Below are 14,543 nucleotides of genomic sequence, written 5' to 3'. Positions count from 1 at the left end.
CCTGTCTCTCGCCTTCCTGCATGCCGCCCATAACTTAAAAGTCATCTTACCGGGTCCCAGCGGCAGCAGTAGTGAAAGGCGAGCATGAGCAGGCTTGGCGAGTCGGTGCTTCAGCCTGCCTTCCCTTTTCGTTGCTCTCAGCTTTGCCTCTGGTCCCGCCCTTGCGGAAACAGGAAATGAGGGCGGGACCAGAGGCAAAGCTGAGAGCAACGAGACGGGAAGGCAGGCTGAACTTAGCGCCGACTCACTGAGCCTGCTCGTGCTCGCCTTTCACTACTGCTGCTACCGGGAACCCGGTAAGATGACTTTTAAGTTATGGGCGGCATGCAGGAAGGCGAGGGGCAGGCGAAGGACTGTTGCGGGAGTGGGAGAAGAGGTCAGGCAGCGGGCTGGCTCCTGGGGATCTTCTGGTTCCAGTGGGGAAATATTGGGGGTGCTCGAGCACCCACAGCACCCAAGGAGTTGGCGCTAATGTGCAGTGTATTATATATGTGTGTGTGTGTCCCACATGTAACAGCACTGCTACAGTTGTGGAACCCCATGATGCAGTTGTCACCATTTTTCCCTTGGGCATGCACATAACATTGACACTTACATGAGTCTCTTCTAAGCATGCACAAGGCCACTGGTTCTCAAACCTGGTCCTGGAGGCACCCCAGCCAGTCAGGTTTTCAGGATACCCACAATGAATATTCATGAGAGGGATTTGCATGTCCTGCCTCCACTCTATGCAAATCTATCTTGTGAATATTCATTGTGGAAATACTGAAAACCTGACTGGCTGGGGTGCCTCCAGGACCAGGTTTGGAAACCACTGTACTAGGCGCTTTGCCTACCGAGCTGCTTGCAAAACGTCTGCACATCTCATTTGTATCCGATTTTTCTTTTTGAGCATCGATCGCTGTTTCAAAATCGGTAAGTTCAACCACAGATATAGACACACACGGTATTTAACACTGACTTTTGAGCATCGGGCCCCCACTAGATGATGACTACTTTTGCGTTTAAGACATTCTTTAGAATGGGCCAAATTCTATATATTGCAACTGAAAAATCAGCGCTGATTAAAGACACGCTTAACATAATTCTATAAAGAGCCTAAATTTATTCAAAACCTCTCCGCTTAAGCGTTATTCTATAAACCACACCGAATTTTAAGCATGGCTTATAGAATACCTGTCACGGGGTGAGGAGTAGTGAGCCCTTGGGCCACTGCCGGCGACAGGCAGCAGCAGGCAAACCACCCAAACAGGAAATGAGGCTGAAAACAGACAGGGCTGGAACAAGCAGGAATGGAGCAACAGGACTGGAGCTGAATATGTAGATAGGCAGGGCTGGAATAAGCAGGACTGGAACAACAGGACTGGAGCTGAAGCTGTAGGCAGGCAGGGCTGGAACAAGCAGGAGTAGAATAACAGAACTGGAGCTGATGCTGTAAGTAGACAGGGCTGGAATAAGCAGGACTGGAACAACCACAGGACAGGCGCTGAAGCTGTAGGCCAGCAGGGCTGGAAGGGAAGCTGAAAGACGACAGGGTTTGAACAAACAGTGGAGGAACTGAAGCTGAAGACAGACAGGGCAGAAACAAGCAGGGTTAGAACTGAAGCTGAAGACTTGCAGGGCTAGAATAGAAGTTGAAGACTGGCAGGACAAGAACTAACAGGGCTGGAACTGCAACATGTCCTATAAAGGAGAGTAAGTGCCTACTTTCTTTTACAGAATAGGCAGTCTCTTGGTACCTATTCGTTGGTGCGTGTTTACCGAATTACCTCTATAACATAGTAAATGACGGCAGATAAAGACCTGTACGGTCCATCCAGTCTGCCCAACAAGATAAACTCATTTTACATGGTATGTGATAACTTTATGTGTATACTTGAGTTTGATTTGTCCTTGCCATTCTCAGGGCACAGACCGTAGAAGTCTGCTCAGCACTGTTCTTGTACTAAAAGTTGTGAAGCTAACGTCAAAGCCCCTTAAAATTTACACTCCAGCCCATCCATATCTATTCAATCACGATAATCCACAATATTTCAGTGGCACAGTATAGATAATGCTGCTGAAAATTCATACAGATCATGCCAAGGTGGAATGTGAGTGGAGTACGGCTATTCCATACAACTTTGTAAATAGCTTTCTATAGAGTTAAGCATTTTGATTTAGGACTGTAAATAGGTTATCTTAAATAAAACCATTTAGTTTTATGGATAGTGCACTGAATATCACAATTACCCATAGTGTGGTGGCTGTTGCAGGTCTCCACATATATTGAACACTGCCACTTCTGCAGAATGCAGCGCTGAATGTAAGTGGGGCTGAGGCTCCGATGCACAGAAGAAAACGCGGGTGCTAGAGATCATTATTGCTGGTCTAGCACCTGTGTTTGTCAACGCATATTGGGGCTCTTTTACTAAGGCATGCCAAAAAATGGCCTGTGCTGGTGTAGTTGCATGTATTGGACATGTGCAGGTCCATTTTTCAGCGCTCCTGCAAAAAAGGCCTTTTTTTTGGCCGAAAATGGACGTACGGAAATATAAAAATTGGCACATATCCATTTTGGGCCTGAGACCTTACCACCACCCATTCACTTAGCGGTAAGGTCTCACACGTTAACAGGGCGATAAATGTCAGCATGCGTACACTGCCAATTACCGCCCGGTTAGCGCCACGTGGTAGAAAATAAAATATTTTTTATTTTCTACCACGTGGCGCTAACCGGGCGGTAATCGGCAGTGTACGCATGCTGACATTTACCACCCTGTTAACGTGTGAGGCCTTACCGCTAAGTGAATGGGTGGTGGTAAGGTCTCAGGCCCAAAATGGACATGTGCCAATTTTTCTGCCACGCATATCAGACGCATGTAAAAATTAGAATTACTGCCGAGGAGCATAGTAGCTGGACAGTAGTCCTAATTTGATGTGCGATGTATGTGCGTAGGAACCTGCGCATCTTAGTAAAAGGGATCCAATGTTTAGAAGGCCCTTACCATGGTAAAAAAGAGCTCCCGTGCTAATGTACACAAAAGAGGTTCTAACACATCCCTCTGATGCTCAGAGAGAAGCAACCTAAGAAGGGCACCCTTACTGCACAACAGTGGCGTTCTGTGGTTCACTGCCACCCGGGGCGGATCGCTGCTGTGTGAACCCCCCCCCCCCCCCCCCCCCCCGGCTGCAGGGCAACATGGCACCCCCCGGCATGACACGGCGACACAGCACCCCCCTCCCCCCACAACCCAGTCCCCACCTGTCTACCAGCTCCGTCCGACTCTGTAAGAGAAGAAAATCGCCTCGTCGGCCCTACCCTCATTGTGTCCTGCCCCACCCTCTGATATAATGTCCTATTTCCTCGAGGGCGGGACAGAGTGAGGGAAGGGCCGAGGAAGCGATTTTCTTCTCTTACAGCAGCGCAGACGCAAGGCGCCGCACCACACAGCTGCCGGGTGGATGGATCTGGTAGGGACTCGCCAGCAGAACACCCCCCACCCATTGACACCCGGGGTGGACCGCCCCCACCGCCCCACCCTTGCTATGCCACTGCTGCACAAAAACCTATACCAGCTTGGAGCTGGCATTAGGTCTATGAAACTGCCTGGCTGTCCTTGAAAATTAGTAGCTGAAGGGCTCTCCTTCTGGATCTGGCTGGAGGGCTGAAGCTTGGAGGGATGGATGGGGATGGGACAAGACGGGAGGGGGGGCACACTCTGGAGCAGACCTCAGGCAGTGTACTGCTAGAGTGCTAGTGCTGTGTGGGAGAGATTTTAGACTTGAAGATGCAGGGTGGCTGCGGGGAGAACAATAAAAGTAGAGAGGGCATGCTGGATCCGTGTGAGGAGGAGCAGCAGAGAAGTGTGTGTGTGTTTGTGTGTCGGAGAAAGACCTGATGGATGGGGATGGTCAAATTTGGTTCTGTGTGTGGTCTCGATTTATACATGGGTTAGGGTAACCGTATTTGCGGAGCCAAAAAGGAGGACAAAAAAATAAAAATGACTGCTACATTTGCTAAAGAAATATTTAATCATAGCAAATGTGTAAATTACTGTTAGTTAATAAAACATATCAAACCGTGACTAACAATAGTGAGGTGATTAAATTCGAATATGACACAACACTATTCAAAGTTGTAAAAATGCATGTAGATTGTGAAAAATTTCAGGAAGACCTTAGGAAACTGGAAGACTGGACATCCAAATGGCAAAGCGATGCAAATGGGGAAGAATAATCCAAACCATAGTTACCTGAAGCTGGGGTCCACTCAAGAAAAAGATTTAGGTGTCATTGTAGACAATATGCTGAAATCTTCTGCCCAGTGTGTGGCGGCGGCCAAAAAAAAGCCAACGCAATGCTAGGAAAGAGATGCAAAATAAGACCAAGGATGTTACAATGTCCCTGTATCGTTCCGTGGTGTGATCTCACCTTGAATATTGTGTTCAATTCTGGTCACCATATCTCAAAAAAAGATATAGTGGAATTAGAAAAGGTTTAAAGAAGAGGAACCAAAATAATACAGGGAATAAAACTCCTCCCATATTAAGGAAAGGCTAAAGAAGTTAGTACTCTTCAGCTTGGAAAAGAGATGGCTGAGGGGGATATGACTGAATTCTATAAAATCCTGAGTGGTGTAGAATGGGTAAAAGTGAATCAATTTTTCACTCTTTCAACAAGTACAAAGACCAGGGAACACATAATGAAAGTACACGGAAATAGTTCAGCTCTGGAACTTGCTGCTGGAGGATGTGGTAACGGCAGTTGATGTATCTGGATTTAAAAAGGTTTGGACAGGTTCCTGGAGGAAAAGTCCATAGCGTGGTTTTGAGATAGATATAGGGAAGCCACTGCTTGTCCTGGGTTTGGTAGCATGGAATTTGGGTTTCTGCCAGGTACTTGTGACCTGGATTGTCCACTTCTGGAAGCAGGATACTGGACTAGATGGACCATTGGTCTGAGCCAGTATGGCTATTCTTATGTTCTTATGCAATAATCTACTTTTCAAAAACTTCCAGGTTTCAGTTTCACTGAGTTTGAGCCCAAGCGTACTTATCAGAAGAGTGGATATCCTTGACAACTTTGGTTGGCTTCTGAGATATGTGTGAAATTCTCTGCATAGCATATGTTTAAAGTTGTGTTGCACGACCAAAATTCCTTTGACAGATTCAACCAGCAGGGAAACTGAGATGAGATCAGCAATGCTTTTCTCTCTCTTTAGGACCCCCATGTTTCTGGACTGACTAATAGGTCAGAAATGGTTGCATTAGGTGGGTAGGTGTGTGGGTCATAGGCACATAAAATAAAAAGAAGATATTTTCCTAAAAATTAAAAAAACCTGGAGGGCATATCTGAAGAAGTCCAAAAGGAGGACATGTCCTCTTAAAAGAGGTAACCCTAATATGGGTTGCATCAATTTTGGCCATGTTTAATTCCAAATGCTTTCAATTTATACCGAACATTGATTTATAGTTGAGTATATACTGTTTTGTATGAGCCATTTTTATTTGTTAAAGATGTTTTACATGTTGAAAAATGCTATATAAAATTGCCCCAAAAAGATGTACCAACGGTTTCTCAATACCAGGGTCTTCCTGTTTTTAACATTGGCCAGTGGGTCAGAACCAGAGATAAGTTGTGTCTTTCCTTAGACTACCTGAAGAATGGTTTATAGACTTTTCCTCCAGAAACTTATTTTTAAACCCAGCTGTGCTAACTACCTTGATCATATCTTCCAGCAGCTACATGCACAGTTTAATTGTTCACTAGGTGAAAAAATATTTTCTATGATTTGTTTTAAATGTGCTATTTCTTAATTTCATTGAGTGTCATGTAGTCCCAGTACTATTTGAATTGTATTCTATTTATCCATTCCACCCCACTTGTGATTTTGCACAGCTCTATCATATCTCCTTTCACATCTCATTAGTATTGCAAAGAAGTAAGGAGAATCAAGCTAAACTTCACAATCTGCATTATTCAAGAGTATAGTTAACTTTTTCCTAAAAGTATTGACAATCTATCATGCCTGCCAGTGCTCTATGGACACTTCAGTAAGAAGAGTGGCTGATGTGGGGCTTCAAGGATGTGTGCTGGGCTGGTTTAAATCTTTTTTTGAAAGACTGCACTTATATTGATCAGGAAAAGGGAGAAAGGTCACCTGTATTTCTAGAGATATGTGGTTCCATATAATGTATTTGTTGCACTTCTGATTCGGTTAATTCAGATGTTTCCACGCTTCTTTTCTCGATATACACCTCTTCCCTGGGCTCCTTGATCTCATCACATGGATTCCAGTACCATCTCTATGCTGATGACACCCAGCTTTACCTCTCCACTCCCGACATCACAGTCGAAACCCAGGCCAAAGTTTCGGCCTGCCTCTCCGACATCGCTGCCTGGATGTCCAACCGGCATCTGAAACTGAACATGGCTAAGACTGAGCTCCTTGTCTTCCCACCCAAACCCTCTTCTCCTCTTCCCCCACTTTCCATCTCTGTTGACAATGCCCTCATCCTCCCCGTCTCTTCAGCCCGCAATCTCGGAGTCATTTTCGACTCCTCCCTCTCCTTCTCTGCCCATATCCAGCAGACAGCTAAGACCTGTCGCTTCTTCCTCTATAATATTAGCAAAATTCGCCCATTTCTTTCTGAACAGACCACCCGAACTCTCGTCCACTCACTCGTTACCTCTCGTCTTGACTATTGCAACCTTCTCCTCACTGGCCTCTCGCTTAGCCACCTATCCCCCCTTCAATCTGTCCAAAACTCCGCCGCACGTCTTATCTACCGCGTGAACCGATACTCTCATATCACCCCTCTCCTCAAGTCGCTTCACTGGCTCCCGATCCACTACCGTATACAATTCAAGCTTCTCCTATTGACCTTCAAGTGCACTCAATCTGCAGCCCCCCATTACCTCTCTACCCTCCTCTCCCCGTATGTTCCCACCCGTAACCTCCGCTCTCAGGACAAATCACTCCTATCTGTACCCTTCTCCACCACCGCTAACTCCAGACTCCACCCCTTCTGCCTTGCCTCACCTTATGCCTGGAACAGACTTCCTGAGGCCATACACCGTGCGCCCTCCCTGCCCATTTTCAAGTCCTTACTCAAGGCCCATCTCTTCTCCCTTGCTTTTGGCGCCTAACCACCTTCCCCATTCCAGATACCTACACTGACTACATAGCTTATTACCTTTAGATTGTAAGCTCACTTGAGCAGGGACTGTCCTTCCCCTTGTCTAAACTTGTACAGCGCTGCGTAACCCTGGCAGTGCTATAGAAATACTAAGTAGTAGTAGTAGTAAATGTGAATGATATTTTGTTGGTTTCTTATTGTGACCTCTGCAAGCCGAATCTTGATATTGTCAATGAATGTTTGATCTCTATCTATAGCTAGTTAGCAGAGAATGGCTTGATTTTGAACATAAATAAAACAAGGCTTTGTTAGTGAACAGGTCACTTGCACGCCCCACTAGATATTCCCAGCGTTCTGGAGGGTAGGGTGGCTTTGTGTGATTCCTTTCGGTATCTAGGAGTTGTTCTGGATGCATGATTAAGATTTGAGCAGCAGGTATCATGAGTGGTTCACTCATGATTGTATACCCTACTTAGGTTGCAGCAAGTTCGTCCATATTTTGATGAAGCTACACGGAACCTATTTTTGCATTCCTTAGTCATCTCCAAATCAGACTATAATGGTAATAGATATTGCGATATTGCCCATTACTTGTTGAAAAGGTTGCAAAGTCTGCAGAGTGCTGGTATTAGTTTGCTGGGAGGGATAGGGTGGAGGGATCATCTTCAGTACCATTGGCTCCCAGTGAAGTTTAGGCCCTTGTATAAAACTGTGATATTAACCCATAAAGTACGTTAGCAAGGTTTTCCGGGCTATCTGGTTCCTTTGATCCAGTTCTATTACCCTCAACAAGAGATACACTCTGCCAAATCTGGTTTGCTGGCTCCCCCTAGCTCGTAGTAAGCATGCCTTTCTTTATTTTTGGTAAGCGCCTAGCTTATGGAACCAGTTGCCTCCTTGAAGAAATTCAAATTGAAGCTGAAATCTTATTTCCTTACACAAGCCTTCGGTTCTGGTGGCTAACCTTGGGGTATCTCAGAAGAACCGGCAATGTTAAAAGCTTGTGGAGATATGCTGTTTCTATGTGTGTTGTATGATTGAGTCCTTACTATATTGGAGTTCCTTTCTATTAATTTTATTTTGTAAACCTTTCTGGCCTTTTTGAAGAGTGGTATATCAAATTATGTAAACTATCCTCCCTGAAAGGTCTAAAGCTCCGTATATAACCCACAAATCAAGAGAAAATTCCCATGGGCAAAAAAAAAAAAAAAAAATCAATTTGCAGCCCCTTACCATTTTAACATAATACCCAGTTCCTTGAACTTCCCCAACAGAATTAGTGGGGAAGCCACCATCAAAAACATCAAACCTTATCCTTCACCCCACTATCCAACTTAGAAAAAAAATTTGGACCGCAGAGAGATGCCATGGACCCTCTCCACAGTGAAGGATAAGCTGAGGTCTTTAGCAGCAGGAATGGTCATTAAAAACATTTCTGGTATTAATCAACAGCCGTTTGAAGAAGAGCCTTATTGACATATGGACTACTTGTATGCAGTGGCGTAGCCACAGGTGGGCCGGGGCCCACCCACTTAGGGCTCAGGCCCACCCAACAGTAGCACACATTTAGTGGTAGCTGTGGGATCCCAAGCTCGGCCAGCTGAAGACCTCCTCCAGATGGTAACAAAAATACTACTCTCCATGATACCGGCACCTGCGTATGTTCAGTTTTCAGTACATGCCTGCTGCAGACTGCCGAGGTGGAAAGAGGTGTTTTCCCACCAGCTGAGATATTTTTTGGTTGGTGGTTGGGGAGGTGCTCACCCACTTCTTCCCTAGGCCCACCCAAAATCTGTTGTCTGGCTACGCCCCTGCTTGTATGAGTATAATTGCTGCGGGGAGGGGGTGTAGTTTTAAATTGATTGATTGGGACTATATTGTAATAAAGATTGTGGTTTTAAACAGTGAATGATAAGTTGTGAATGGGTTATTATACATTGTTTAAGTATTGCATTAGTCACAAGTGATTGTGTATACAGTTAACCCAGGCATATGTAATGTTAAGAATATACATATTATTCTGTGACCCTGGTATAGGCATTCCTATGGACATAGTCTATGCACAGCATGAGCAGAGTCACAAATTACACATACATTATAAATTTCACACCTGCACACATATAATATCAAAGTAAATAATGGTAGATAAAGACCTCTTTGGTCTACCCTGTCTGCCCAACAAGGCAAAACAACCAAAAAGGAGGAAAAAAAACCTCATGAAGCCATGAGAAGTAAAAAGAAGACAGTGAGGTAAATCAAAGGAGGATAACAAAGAAGTCTTTCTTGAAGGTACCTAAAAACCGACGCGACACGGCCGTGTTTAGGCCCAAAGGCCTGCCTCAGGGGTCTTGGTAAATCTCTGATGTTGCAGTATAGTACTCTACAACAAGGAAATTTAATACAAGGATCCGGCAGTCAAAATCCTTCATCTGTCCATTTCAATTGTGGCACTTTCTTTCTTCCAAAGTTTGTGGTATGAGGAGGAGGAACTTTGGAATCCACATATTCCAAGGACCTGTGGTGCAAGTCTTTCCTTCTTTTAAATCTTCCCCCATGGCACAGGTCTCCTTCTCTTACCCCTCCCCCCCTTTCTGGTCTGGTAGGTTTCCTTCTTTGTAGTCCCAGGCTCTAGAGGTCACCGGCAACAGATTCCCATAGGCAGCTGCTGGCTTCTGGATCAGTCTTCTCTGTATGGCGTCCCACCCCTGAGAAAACAGGAAATGAGATCACAGCGGGATACCATAAAAGAAGACTGATCCAGAGCCTACAGCCAGATCACGCAAGGAGATAAGATTGAGAACAAGAGATGGCATGACATCAAAAAGTTGAAGCCAGCTCAGCTGTGCCTCCCCTGCACAGCCATCATCCTCGTACACCCAAAACAAAGCAAACAAACCTATCAGCTGCTGCATCCACGTTGTCATTCTTTATTGTTGATAGCATTTGATCTCGTTTATATTTTCAAACATGCTGGCTTGTACAGCATATGGATGTACACAGAGGAAGTATTGGTTTCATCGGTTAGAGAACTAACTTGTTCTACATCATAATCAGTGTCTTATTTGGAGGGGCTGGTTATAGTGACTTCCTAGCACCCTAGCAGGCGTTGCATTCATGCATAGATATTTTCCTAAAAATGGCACCAAAACAGACATCATGTCATGAGAATCAGGTTCTCAACATTCAGACTTTCTATTTTTAAGTACAAGTTTCTTTTTGAAACCTTAATTAGGTTGAAACCTGAGAGCATTTAACATCCTTTTCTCCTGTGCTTACATCAAAAGAAAAAGATGGTATGTGGGGACTTGCTCCTTTTGTTTTGTGGAATGCAGTGACATATTATAAAAATGCACTTAATTGTTTATTACTACTATTTCAAAGACAGGTATTGAATAATGAGGGAATTGCTTCCTTCATGCAGAAGTTCTGTCCAGAGTCAGTGTAAATGTGCCAACATTGTCCAGTTTTGTTGTAAATTTGTATTCCTTCTTCAAGTCCGTGTGGTTGTAAAAGGCAGTTTTAAAAAAATCTTTGTCTCCCGGCTGTGTATTTGTATATAGATGAGTGTGATTTTATTATGAAGGCAAACAATACACCACCAAAATACAGTAGCCAGCAGCACACTATTAGCCATCAAGTTCATACAAAGTTAATTATGTTCCGTAGAAAATGAATCTGTTGGCTTTTTGCTATGTGAATCTTCCATCACTGTTTCATTATTGCTACCAGGTCTTGCATATTATGGGCATTTGCTTTAAACTTTGATTGTTTTAATTTGTTTATCCAGACCTTACATGCACATGGTATTGTTTGTTAAACACAAAAGTGAAACCTATGGGTGGTTAAACAATTTTTAATAAACTGTGTTGTGCTGTAGAAGTTATTGTTTACTTTTGCAACATGTGTATGGATGTCTGTTCTGGTATGTGCATGTAATAATGTTTGAATAACTGTCTATACTTATGGCTATGATTTCTGAACATGCAACATCATTAAAGGACTGACTTTTACATTTTCAGGTGGGTATTTATGATAATCTCACCCTTGTTAAATGTTTCAGACATATCCATTGACTTGCTCCCATTATGTTACTGAATTCTTTTATTCTGTCTCTCTGTATTTTCAAATGTAAGCCATATTGTTCACTCAATTTTCGTAGATAGGGTTGGTGCAGTTTGAGTTCTTAACTTGTTGGTACTGGTATAGTATGGTAGGCTTCTGTCTGTTTGCAAGGTTTTGCTAGTGTCTGGTAGCAGAGGAAGTTTGATGCTATCACTGATTTGACATCAGAGTTTGTTGTATGATGAGCTGCAAAACCTTGTTGGGAGGGTTTTATTGCAAATGTATAACTTATATAAACTTGTCTAAGTGTAAATCTGGTTGGGAGCTGGGGTTAGAGCTGGTCTCTGAGTGTTCTGCCCCACCCCAGGCTTGCTTTTAAGGCCTCTGCAGGTATCAGAAATAGTTTTTCTGCCACTGGATTGCAGATCACTTTTGGCTGCTGCAGACACTGTGGTGAAGATGAAGCTTGTATTTGAATTCAAGAGGGCATGGGGCAAGCATGTTGGATCTCTGAGGTAGAGGAAGGGATAGTACATGGTTTGGATGTGCAGACTAGATGGGTCATGTGGTCCTTATCTGCCACTGTTTCTAATTTCACAATTTAGTTATAAACAGTTGCTTGTTTCCTGTCACCCTTACACTCTGATTATAGTTCTGAGGAAGAACCCTTCCCAACCCCATTCTTGGTACCTGAGGGTGGGGGGGGGGGGGGGGGGGGGGGGAAGAGTGCCATCTCATTTCTTGCCTCAAGCAGCAGATTACCTTGGGCCACCCCTGTATACCTCAGACTTATCTCTTGTCTTGTTTGTCTGTCCTAATTAGATTGTAAGCTCTGTCGAGCAGAGACTGTCTCTTCATGCTCAAGTGTACAGTGCTGCGTACGTCTAGTAGTGCTATAGAAATGATAAGTAGTAGTAGTAGACATTATCCCTTGGCACCTCTGGTTTGTACCAGAGGCAGTGGAGGGTGAAAATGACTTGCACCCTTCTTTGGTTCTTGGCTCACTGCTGCAGGACTGTTGTAGCTCCAGGAGGGAGACTTTTTGTTCAATCTGGCGGTTGAACTTACATGCCAGTTCAGTGTGCTATTTGTAGTCCCTGATACTACCAAGTTAAATCAGTGCTTCAAGTCGCATAATGTACCAGCATAGGGTTGCAGAAATCCAGGACTAGTTCAGAATTTTCCTTCCTGGAACTAGGTAACTTGGCAGCTCTCCAGCTCTAACCATTATTCCTCTCCATTTGAGGCATGTGCTTCCAGGGTGCTCCTGCTCACTCCCAAAGTATTACTGCCACCACGCTCACAGATAGACTGCGCTTTCCCTGCTACTTCTGGAGAAGTGAAATGTTTGGGGGAAGGGACGAGGGTAAGAAAAGAAATTTGGGGGGGGAAGGGAAATCACAGTAGGGGGGCCTGCAAATATGTGTTTGCCTAGGGACCAATATAGTGTTAATACAGCTCTGAGCACGTGAGCCCTTAACGCCGCCTATTTTGTAGGCAGTAAGAGCTCATGCGCTAATCCCACGCTGATCAGTTAGCACATGACAAAGTAGATGTGCTGATTAGCTCAGAAATGCCCACTCTCCACCTCAGATACGCCCTCTCCCAGAAATATTTTTAAAAATTTTAGCGCACGGTTTGTGCACACACATTCGGAACTTACCGGGGGGTGTCTCATTGCGTCCTGTGCTAAGCCTTTCTAAGTTGCAGTGAGCACACGCTTGTGCTTCCCACAGCTTAATAAACGGAGCCCATAGTGCATACATGTAATTGAGGTATGCATATAGGTGGAGCTTGGGCAGGGCTCCCACTTATGCATGGAACTTAGATGCCTGCTGCATTTAGGTACCTGCAACTACACCAAGTCAATGGTTGGTAAACCTATTGGCATGCAAATATTAGGCACACCATTGCTGGGATATACTAGTGTTTTATAATGGAACCAGGGTGCCCAGGTGTCATTATAGAATAGGCTCTCACTGCATATCCTCAGGGCACCTAGATGAAGGCACCCATTTATAGAATTGCCCCCATAAGTACTGCTGAATATATGATCAATTTGAATCAACTAAATTAAAACTTTCAAGTTATTCTCTCTGCACCCTCTGGAAATTGGGCTGCTTGACGTCTGGGCAAGAGTTATCTGTATATGATTAGGAGGGGCAAGAGGTGTTCTGGGGGCAGTGACATACCTAACTTGTTTGCCACCTGGGGCAGATCACCGCTGCCAAGGGGGGAGCAGGAGGGGCAAAATTCCCAATGAGGGTCCGGCGCCGGAGTCTCTCACCCTCTCCTGCTCCAAGGCCACTTGTACCACAGTCCCGTCTCCACCTGCCTAACCTCAGCTCCCTTCTGGCTGTCGTCCGACCCCCTGCATTTAAAAAAAATCTCTAAAGCAGCAGCGCAGTGCCTTCTCTCAGAAAGTGGCAGATCGCCTCGGGTGGGCCTTCCCTCACTGTGTCCTGCCCTCCTCTGATGTAACTTCCTATTTCTGCGAGGGCGGGACACAGTGAGGGAAGGCCCGCCCGAGGCGATGTGCTGCTTTCGCAGACAAGGCGCTGCGCTGCTACTTTAGGGATTTTTTTTATTAAAATGAAGGTGGTCGGATGGCAGGCAGAAGGGAGCAGAGGGTAGGTAGGTGGAGACTAGGAACTGCAGCGCCGGCGGCCTGGGAGCAGGAGAGGGAGGCGACAGCGGTAGTGATTGAGGGCTGGGGGGCGATCCTTGGGGGGCGGGGAGGTGGCGATCCAGGGTGGGGTGCGGCCTTGCCCCAGGCCCGGCTCAGTCTGTTGGCTACCCTGACCACTGCACCCCCAGCACATCACCCCCCCAAGGCGCGCCACCTCCCCAAATTGCGTCACACCCCTTGAAGCACATCACCCCACCACATTTCCTCCTAGCAAGGGGGTGCGCAGAGCAGGCGCATGGCTGTTGGTTCTTCCAGTCCCCTGCCTCGGAACAGGAAGTAATGTGGGGGGGGGGGGGGCAGAGGACTGGCAGAGCCAACACCTTTGCGCCTGCTCCGTACACCCCCTTGCTGCTTGAACCCAGGTCGGACCGCCCCCACCAACCCGCCCTTGGTATGTTACTGTCTGGGGGCTTGGCCAAAAGTTATCTACAGTAGGGCAATACTTAGCCATTATCTGGATAACCTTATCTATTTAGTAGAACTCCTCTACTAAGAGTCTTATGTTAAACAGTTAAGGTATCCATTTATGTACAGAATCACATATTCCAAGGTCCCATCTAAATAGAGAGGAGCACTGAATATTGAGTAGAAAGATAAGTGGATGGGTATCTCTATTTTACCTCCTTTTTTTTCATTTTTAAAACAGAAACATCTATTAACTATTTAAACCA

Source organism: Microcaecilia unicolor, chromosome 3, assembly GCF_901765095.1.
Source record: "Microcaecilia unicolor chromosome 3, aMicUni1.1, whole genome shotgun sequence".
NCBI lineage: Eukaryota > Metazoa > Chordata > Amphibia > Gymnophiona > Siphonopidae > Microcaecilia > Microcaecilia unicolor.
Note: the sequence above shows the minus strand (reverse complement) of the source record.